Below are 10,173 nucleotides of genomic sequence, written 5' to 3'. Positions count from 1 at the left end.
TGGACCAGGACGTTAAGGCATGCCAGTGAGATGGCCTTGGGTCTGGAAATTACGTACTGGTTAACATACTGATGGAAAAAGAAACATTCATATTCACTTTTACCGATAGGAGGACATTGAGTAACACAAAGAAATAAAGTATCAGAAGGGTAATATTACCCTGAGGCTGAATGTGGAGAATTATCACTTTGAGAATAGGAACTGAAGTGCTTGTAACAGACTAGAAACAGAGCTGTGCCAAAAACTCGATGTAAAATGTTGATATTGTATGTTTGCTTCAAAAGAAAGACCCACAGTATAAGTATTTTGCTAGGTAAACAAATTGAATTCCGGGATAACCGAGGATGGACTATAATACTCTTGGGAGGAAAGAAAAAATTGAAAGTTCAGAGGACTAGCTGGCAGAAATTCCGACTCGTAGAACAACAAATTTCGCCAGTTGTTTCCGCTGTCATCCTGTGACGGTCTTTATCACTTATTTGCTACAAGTTGTAATGTTCAGTTGCGAGAATTTCTCAGGCTTGTCGGTAGCTTTCGCAATATACCTGTCGAGGGTTTACTGGTTATTATCGGTTTATGTACGATGTACACCGTGGTACGTCACAAGGCAGCGTTGTTTTGATTGGGACGTGAACAATATGATCGTGTGTACGACAGGAATACATATTACTTATAAAAGATACTTACGAGCCTGGACGTTAGATGAACGCAATCTGACTGGGACACAAGAAGCACTGGAAGGCGGGAATACAAAATATTCCCAAACATTAAGAACAGGCTCAGTTTGTTCCACACTCCTCCTGCGGGAGACAACAATCTGTGAATGTGGAGAGATAGGATCATGTCGTTTTAAGTTGGACCCGTTTCCCGGTAGAGAAATAATGCAGACAATTAGACTGAGGTCTGCAAACAGTTGTAAGTGGCCAGAACGTATGGACTACAGTCAATATGATTGGACATCTTATATCAAGAAGGAAACTGTGTATCTTTTTATCTATGAGATTAAATGGACGCTCCGAATATCAGAATGAACTCAACAGATCATAACAAGTGTTTCCTCCGTTGTAGGGAATGGTCAGCTCGAATAAAAAAATTAGGAGGAACTTTGTTCAGGGTGATCTAAACAGTCTGAAAAGCTCGTAAGAGTGTTGCAGGGTGAGCTGTCGTGAGAAGTAATTGTTAAGAGGAAAAGACGACTCGTTGTCTCGTTTCCGAATTAATTATCATTGAAGTTAGACAAGCAAGAAGTTGGCTGCGCAGATTCAATCTGTCAGCCAGAGACGATGTCGCCAGACACGTGCTTCGTTTAGTTTCCTAAAACGGAACAACAGAGCGATACAAAAATCGGACATGCGGCAGTAGTGAAGACTGAACCCCAGCTAAAGCCTTGAGCAGTCTAGTACACTATCACCTATGCTGTGAGAACTGACACTAATTATATCTGGCAGGCCGCTTGAATTTGTGCTCACAACGGCCTGATTGTCTAACTTCAATGCTAAATAATTCGGGAACGACGCTACGTATCCTATTTTTATTTATCATTATTTCTCAGCACAACGTACCCTGCGAGACCGTTACAAGCTTTTCAAATTGGTCCTGATGACTCTGTATATCAACGGCTATCCACACGAGTATGCAAAGAATCGAGGATTTCCAAAGCAATCACATGCGAGTGTGGGCAATATAAGAACAGTGGGTTTGGAAGAAGATATGGATGTAATTGGCAAACCTTGAGTTCTTCCGAGGCTGCGAGTGAGAGATCTAGTAATGGAAACTGGAATTTCTTCACACAGGACTTGAATTAAATTCATTTTATTTTATGTTGTTTTATTTGGTTATGTTTGCAGTATTATTTTTTATTAATGCAATAACAATAACAATGGTAGCTGTTACCATAATTTAAAACCATGTATGTAATAAAAGACATTTGTGTGACCGTGAGTATTGACTCAGTACAACTTGTGTAGGGTTTTCAGATAACAGGTTTAAGATTCATAGTAATGAACTGAAGTGAATTGAACATGTTATAATATATCCACTGAATGCCAGCATTTCATCGGTGCTAATAGTCGAAAATATTTGTGTTAGTGCTCAGTTCTATCTGTAAAAATAACTGCAAACATTTGTATTGGTGCTCGCTCTAAGTCCATAAGTACACGGCTTCACTATGTGTAAATGAATGGTTTCCTTCTGTCAATTCAGTTTAAAGGTAGATACTTACGTAATTTCGTATAAATTTTTAGCTAAAACAAACATAACTCCTGTGTTGCCGACAGAAGTTATCTATCACACAGGCTGATTCGCACGAATGCTTGACGCCAACTTCCTCTCCGTTTGAAGCGGTTATACTTACACACAGTACCAAGTATGTCATAATTCGTGTATGAAACAGGCATTCAAAATGAAGTTGTTGCCCAGGAGGTTTGATTCAAATATAAGTTCGCAGACTGAAAAATGAAGAGGTGTCCTTCGTAAAATCCAGTTCCTTTGGATTAAAACCTGTATCTATAATTATTTTATTAAACTGCGCGCATAAGCTGAATAAAATATGGATGACGCTGAAAAATAAAGACATACATTTTCCATTAAATCTGAAATTCTGCATCTACATCTACATCGGTACTACCCAATTCCCCTTACGGCTCGTGAAGGAGGGTATCGCGGACCACTATTAGTCATTTCGTTTCCTGTTCCACTCGCAAATAGGACGAGGGAAAAACAACTGCGTATACGCCTCCGTATGAGCACTAATTACTCTTATCTTATATTCGTGGTCCTTACGCGCAGTATATGTTGGAGGCAACAGAATTATTCTGCAGTCAGCTCTCTACAGTCAGTTCTCTAAATTTTCTCAATAACTTTCCTCGAAAAGAATGTCGCCTTGTCTCCAGAAATTCCCATTTGAGTTCCCTAAGCATCTCTATAAACTTGCGTTTTGTTCGAACTTACCAGTAACAAATTTAGCATCCAGCCTGTGAATTGCTTCGATGTCCTCCTTTAATCCGACCTGGTACGGATCACAAACACTCCAATAGTACTCACGAATAGGTTGTACTAGCGTCCTATATGCGGTCTCTGTACAGATGAGCCACATTTTTTTAGAATTCTCCTAATAAACCGAAGTCCACCAGTCACCTTTCCTACTACAATCGTCACATGCTCATTCCATTTCATATCGCTTTACAACGTTACTCCCAGACACTTAAACTACGTCACTGTGTTAGCAGGACTACTACTGCTGTGTCCGAATATTACGGGTTCATTTTTCCTACTCATTCGCATTAACTTATATTTCTCCACATTTAGAGTTAGCTTCCATTCATCACACCTACTAGAAATTTCGTATAAGTCATCTTGTCTCCTCCTACAGTCACTCAACGATGGCAACTTATCGTCATTATAGCGTCATCAGAAAATAAACGCAGATTACTGCCCACCCTGTCCACCAAGTCATTTATGTATACAGAGAATAACAGCGGCCCTAACACACTTCCCTGGAGCACTCCTAACGATACCCTTGTCTCTGATGAACACTCGATGTTGACGGCAACATACTGGGCCCTGTAACTTAAGAAGTCTTCAGTCATTCACATACTTGTGGACCTATTCCATAAGCTGGTACCTTCTGTGACAGCATGCAATGCGGCACCGTGTCAAATGCCTCCCGGATATCAAAAGTTCTCAGTATATCATGTGCGAAAAGGGTAAGCTGAGTTTTGCACGAGCGGTCGTTTCTGAAACCATGCTGATTCGTGGACATAAGATTCTCGCTCTCAGGAAATGTATGAAACCTTCCCGTCTCCTCTGTATCTCTTTTGTTACGCAACCTTCCGTTTTACAATAACCTATGTAACCTTCCCTTAGGATTTCTATCTCCTGCTTAATAATAACAAATGAGATCTTCCCTTTGAAATTTATTCTCGTTCTCTATCTTCGCATACAAATTTAATTGCTGCTTATTAAAAGTGATTTTCTGGTTATTTCGCCGGCCGAAGTGGCCGTGCGGTTAAAGGCGCTGCAGTCTGGAACCGCAAGACCGCTACGGTCGCAGGTTCGAATCCTGCCTCGGGCATGGCTGTTTGTGATGTCCTTCGGTTGGTTAGCTTTAACTAGTTCTAAGTTCTAGGGGACTAATGACCTCAGCAGTTGAGTCCCATAGTGCTCAGAGCCATTTTTTTTTTCTGATTATTTCGACGAAACACAGAATGTGTCGTCGTCGTGTGGCCATCAGTCGTTATCTACAATAACCCAAAACTGTTCCTTACCTTTTTATTGTTACTGTATCGCCATCTGACTGCTACATCAAACTGCGACATGAATATACTTACTCTGTTGTACTATACTCTATTAGCTGCTGGCGGGCTGTCATAATAAGTGGTAGTATTTATTACCAAAGCTGACGTTATTCTTTTTTAGCAAAGCTGACGTTATTCTTTAATTAATTTGACTGATGTTACGTAATTCATAGTTACACTTTTTCTTGACAACAATAAAATTTTTGCAATGTTTTATGTTGATGGTTTTTGGGATGGATCATAATCAGTAATGCAACACTGCTGGCAAAAATTAATTATATTCTGAAAACGCTTCAAATATTTACTGTTGGTAATGAAATGATTTTACAAACGTTCAAATGAGACTTACTTTTTACAATAATCTTACAACTAGCATTGCGCAAACATTCCTTCAGTAGTCTTGAGTTTCGCAAAGAAAATAATTCAGTAATATTAGTTCCTCTTATGATAATAGTTAGTTGATGTCTCAGTACATCCGTTTATAATCTCTTGTAAATCATAGCTGGTGGCTGGCAGGCACACCGCTCCTCTCAACCTCTCGCTTCAGACCTGCTACCGACTCGTTTCACTTCTCGCTTACTACTGACTTCCTACGAACGCTAAAGTGCGGTCTCTCCTGCCAACAATGCTTTCTGGTGCAGACAATCCCTGCTACCATTACAAAATGTATCAATGCGCGGTCTTTCCCGCTCTTTTCTTAAAATGTATCCATACGCCATCTCTCCCGCCCTTTTTAAAATTATATCAATTTGCGGTCTCTCTTGTCAACAATACTTTGGTGCAGACATTCCCTACAACCACAATTATTTCCAACATGACAAATATTAATTATTCCTACTTAATCCTATTAATAAAATGTAAACATCTTTCATAAACTGTGATTTGACAATAGACAATAGAAATACACACGTCTTACATGTAGTATATTCGAAATGAGAATATGTTTAAGGATTCTGCATCAAACCGATGGTAGGGATATTGCTCTTTAATTTGGAGTTCTGTTCTTTTGCCCTTCTTATATACAGGAGTCACCTGCGCTTTTTTTCCAATCGCCTGGGACTTCTCGCTGGGAGAGAGATTCGCGATAAATGCTAACAAGGTAAGGGGCCAGTGCTGTAGAGTACTCTCTGAAAACCTATTTGGTAATCCACCCTGATCTGGTCAGTTGTTTCTCCACGCCAGGTAGGCTTATTACTATGTCGTCCTTACGGGATTCTGTTCGATGGTCAAATGACGGTATGTTTGTACATTTCTCCCGCGTGAGCGATTTCTCGAATGTGAAATTTAAAACTTTGCCTTTCGTTTTGCTATCTTCAACTACTATAGCAGACTGGGCAACAAGTGACTGGAAGGAAGCCTTAGACCCAAAGAACTTCATTCACTAACATTTTGTGTGTAAAAGTTTGTCCTGACATGAAAGGTTCCTTTGAATATAACATTTTAAGGTGGCTGTAGTTAATGTTGCAGTTTTTACTGCAGTATTGGTTTATGCTTGCGCTGTATTGTTTTTATCGAAGCAGTTTGTCAACATTCGTCGTAAGCAATTAGACGACTACTGCGATATTTGATCTGATCTAAAAGATAGAAGATGGCAAACCCACGTAACCACATGAAGTGTGTGCTGGTTCAGGTTAATGAAGGAATCCTTCACTACGTCCATTACATAATTATGAACTCCGTGTTAATCCCGTCTTTTCATTAAAAAAATCATGTTAGTATAACTTAACGTGCACATAAAACGGATAACAAGATTTACATTTCCGTTTCACTACCCAACGTCCACAGAAGTAGATGTACTTTATGTCCCTGATATAAAACCAATCAGAAAATTAGAAGCGGAAGCAAGGTTTTGCTAGAACTGTAATTTATTTACAATCGAAATTTAAATGAAATACTACGTAAAATTACACAACAAGTGAAACACTCCATGTGGAGGAGCTACTCAGTCATCCGCTATCTACAAGCAATCGATCTTTCACACAACGTGGGGATCATTACCCCCTGAGTAGTAAAATGTAATTTTCTGAGGGGTACAAAGAGGGGTTCAGTTTTGTTTCGTTCACGAATCAAATTTTTTTATAAGATTACTTTTTCGTACGACTGTAATACACCATTTACTGAAGTTGGCAATGATTACGTTTTTATTTCAAGTACTAATACTATCGCTTGATACAATGTAGTGGAGGTTGCAGCTAGTAAACCAATGGGTGAAAATCTTCCTCACATAGGCCACGCATTACACACAAAGTTTGTACTAAGCATCTATAGAAGTTAATCATTCGATATACGAGGTGTCTTCAAAAAGAAACTGAACTTTTGAAATAGCGCTCGAACCAGCAGACGGAGCGCCCTGCAGCTACCGACTGTACCAACGCGGCAGGTGCCGACAACAAACTGTCATTTGTCTCGTGTCGCTCGGACAATTAGCATGCAAACCACAGCCGCTGACGTAAGCACGTGTACAACCTGCTCGTCGGATTAGTGCAATGAAGGAGCTTGAAGAACAACGTGTGTTTGTGAAACTCTGCTACAAACTTGGTAAAACTTTCACAGAGACATTTCAGACGCTTAGCGAAGCATACGGGGAGGGCTGTATGAGTCGCACACAGTGCTACGAATGATTTAAACGTTTTCAACAGGTCTGTGACGATTCCAAGTCTGGACCTCCATCCACACCAACAGATGATGGCCACGTGGATAGCGTTCGTGCCGTGATTCGCGGAAATCGTCGTTTAACTGTTCGGGAAGTTGCTGAGGAGGAGAGCACCAGCGTAGATCATGTCATCAAATTTTGAGTAAAAAATCTGATATGCGACGAGTAATTGCAAAACTTGTACCGCGTTCTTTGACGGAAGATCAGGAGCAGACCTGTGCGGAAATGTGGCAGGAATTGTTTTTCGCTGTTAATGACAGTGAAAACCTTCTTAAGAACATTATAACAGGCGATGAGACATGGGGAGTATTATAATGCAGAAACGAAGAAGCACTCGTAGCAGTGGATAGTCAAAGGGTCACATCGTCCAAAAAAAAGCACGCATCCAAGACCAAGGTGATGTTCGTTGTGTTTTTTGACTACAAAGGCATTATCCATCATGAATTTATGCCACGTGGTCACATGGTAAAGAAGGAAGTCTACGAGGGAATCCTAGTGCGCATGAGGGATGCTATGCGCAAGAAGAAGCCTGAACTGTGGGAAAACCATAGTTGGATGTTGTATCATGACTATGCGCCAGCTCACGCGTCACTCCTTGTCTGCAGCTGTCTGACAAAACACCACATTCCCGTTGTGCCCCATCCACTGTATTCTCCGGACCTAGCTCCAGCAGGCATTTCCCTGTTTCCCAAACTGAAAAAACACGTTGAAAGGACGTCGTTTCCAAACTATAAAGGAGATACAGGACAATACGACGAGAAATCTGCGCGACATCCCACAAAATGTGCTCCAGGAGGTGTCCCAAAACTGGAAGAAGCGATGGTAACGGTGTATTGCCGGTAGAGGGGACTATTTGGAAGCGGGCAGTGCTTAAAATGTTGTACAATAAGCAATAAAGCTGATACCGCAAAAGTTTCATTTTGAACACACCGCGTATATACAGGGTGTTTCCGTAGGAGATTGCAAAAATTTAACAGGACTTAGAGGATGCCCCATTGAAAAATTTGAGGTACGGAAACTTGGGTCGGAGAACCCAGCTTAAGGAGACAATAAGAATAAAACCACATTACTGTGTACTTCTTTATATACCTTAGTTACAATTAACTGCAAATATCATCACTGACACAATGAACGTACTGTTTGCGCCTTACCTTACAAAATGTGCTGAAACTGACGCTCATCAACATCAACGCATGCATGACATCAGCGCCGGCCGAAGTGGCCGTGCGGTTAAAGGCGCTGCAGTCTGGAACCGCAGGACCGCTACGGTCGCAGGTTCGAATCCTGCCTCGGGCGTGGATGTTTGTGATGTCCTTAGGTTAGTTAGGTTTAACTAGTTCTAAGTTGAAGGGGACTAATGACCTCAGCAGTTGAGTCCCATAGTGCTCAGAGCCATTTGAACGATTTGAACCATGACATCAGCGAAAAAGATTCTGACACACCCTGACAAATACCCCTGGTGTGTTTCGAATCGCATCACAGGCAGGTACAATTCTTTGAACTAATGCCATTTCCATATCCACTGGGGCCTCATGCACAAGTGAACTCAGATATCCCCATAGGAAACAATCAAGGATATTCAGGTCAGGTGACCTCGCAGGCCATGGAATAGGACCTCCCCATCCAACCCAGTGACCAGGAAATACAGCGCTTTGATGGCAGCGGACACCCGCAATGAAGTGAGGGGACGCAGCTTCATGTTGTATCCATATACCCTCACAAAGATCCAAGGGTACGTTCTCCAGCAACTCAGGTAGAGCTCTTCGCATGAACCTCAAGTAGATGGCCATTCAGACGACCAGGTAGAAGATATGGCCCTATGAAATTGTCATCTACAGTGCCGGGCCAAACACTCACAGAATAACGTACTTTCTGGTGTGACTCAACTACAGCGTGAGGAATTTCCTCATCCCACACATGGCTATTTCTACTGCTTGAAATAACACCACGATCAAATGAGGCCCCGTCAGTAAACAGCATGATTAGGAGGAAATCTGGTTGATTAATCCATTGTTGGAGCAACCACTGACACAATGCGACCCAGTGTGCAAAGTGAGTCACAGGCATTGTATGTCTCGTTGTGGGTGATATGGGTGTAACTGTCGTTTGTGGGGTACTCGCCCACGCTAGTATGTGCAGCGCTCATTTCACGTGCAATACGACAAGTAGTGGGGTCCAATGCAAGAAGTTCTAGCACCTCCTCTACAAAATCGGCTGTGCGAGTGGTCCCCGGGTTACCAGGTCACTTGGTTCTTCTTTCCAGTGAACCAGTCTCCCGCATAAATTGATCGAAAGCAATAAACACTCGTCGTGACGGGTAATACCTGTTAGGAAATCGTTCCCTGTACAGCCTTTCATCAGCGAGAACATTGTAATGAACTTCCCCATACACAAGGTGCATATCAGTGAGTTCTGCTAAAGTGCACCGGTACTGCCCCATCGTATTGTACTGTATGTCTCTGAATAGCACTGTGTACTGATTGGGCCTGCCGTTGATTCATGACACGTTCTGTCATGTGACAATGTAAATACGATAAAACAGTGCTACCTTATGGACACGTAAAGTAAAAGGAACTTGCATCATGACCGCCTCGTAATCAGGATTGTCCACCTTGTTTCCTTGCAGGAAGTAAAGAATTTACATGTACATCAACAGCACATTACGTGTAAACTAGTACGTATGTTAGTTGTAAATAAGCTGGCAAAGAACAACGCTAGACCAAGCGGTAGACAAGTTTACTTCCTTATCTCCTTAATCTGGCTTCTCCAGTCCCAGGTTCACTATCTCAAATTGTTCAGTGGAGCATTTTCCCTTAAGTAATCACTACAGTTAGTGGCAATAGTCAGACACCAAGCATTGGCAGCACATTTTAACTTGGTTGATTCTGAACTGGGGTGCAGGGTTTGGGTGAAGGAAGTGTCGCTAGGAAGAGGAATAGTGCTGAGGAAGCATGTTTTGTGACCCGTGTCCAACCTCAATATGCATAGTTAGCTTCTTGAGGAGGAGTTGTAGGTAGTATTTGCGATACACTGCGAACTGCTTCATCATTTTTTAAAAACGTTTGTTAGAAACAAGCAGTAAGAGTTGTGTAATTGACTCACTAGATCGTGATTTAGCAAAACACTAACAAAAACTAAATGTCATTCATCTTTCAACATTTTACAAATTAAAGCGTTCAATGAAAATTCCTTTGTATTCTAAAGTTTAGTTAGGTGCCAACGTTG

Source organism: Schistocerca americana, chromosome X (assembly GCF_021461395.2).
Source record: "Schistocerca americana isolate TAMUIC-IGC-003095 chromosome X, iqSchAmer2.1, whole genome shotgun sequence".
NCBI classification, from domain to species: domain Eukaryota; kingdom Metazoa; phylum Arthropoda; class Insecta; order Orthoptera; family Acrididae; genus Schistocerca; species Schistocerca americana.
This window is presented reverse-complemented; position numbering follows the sequence as displayed.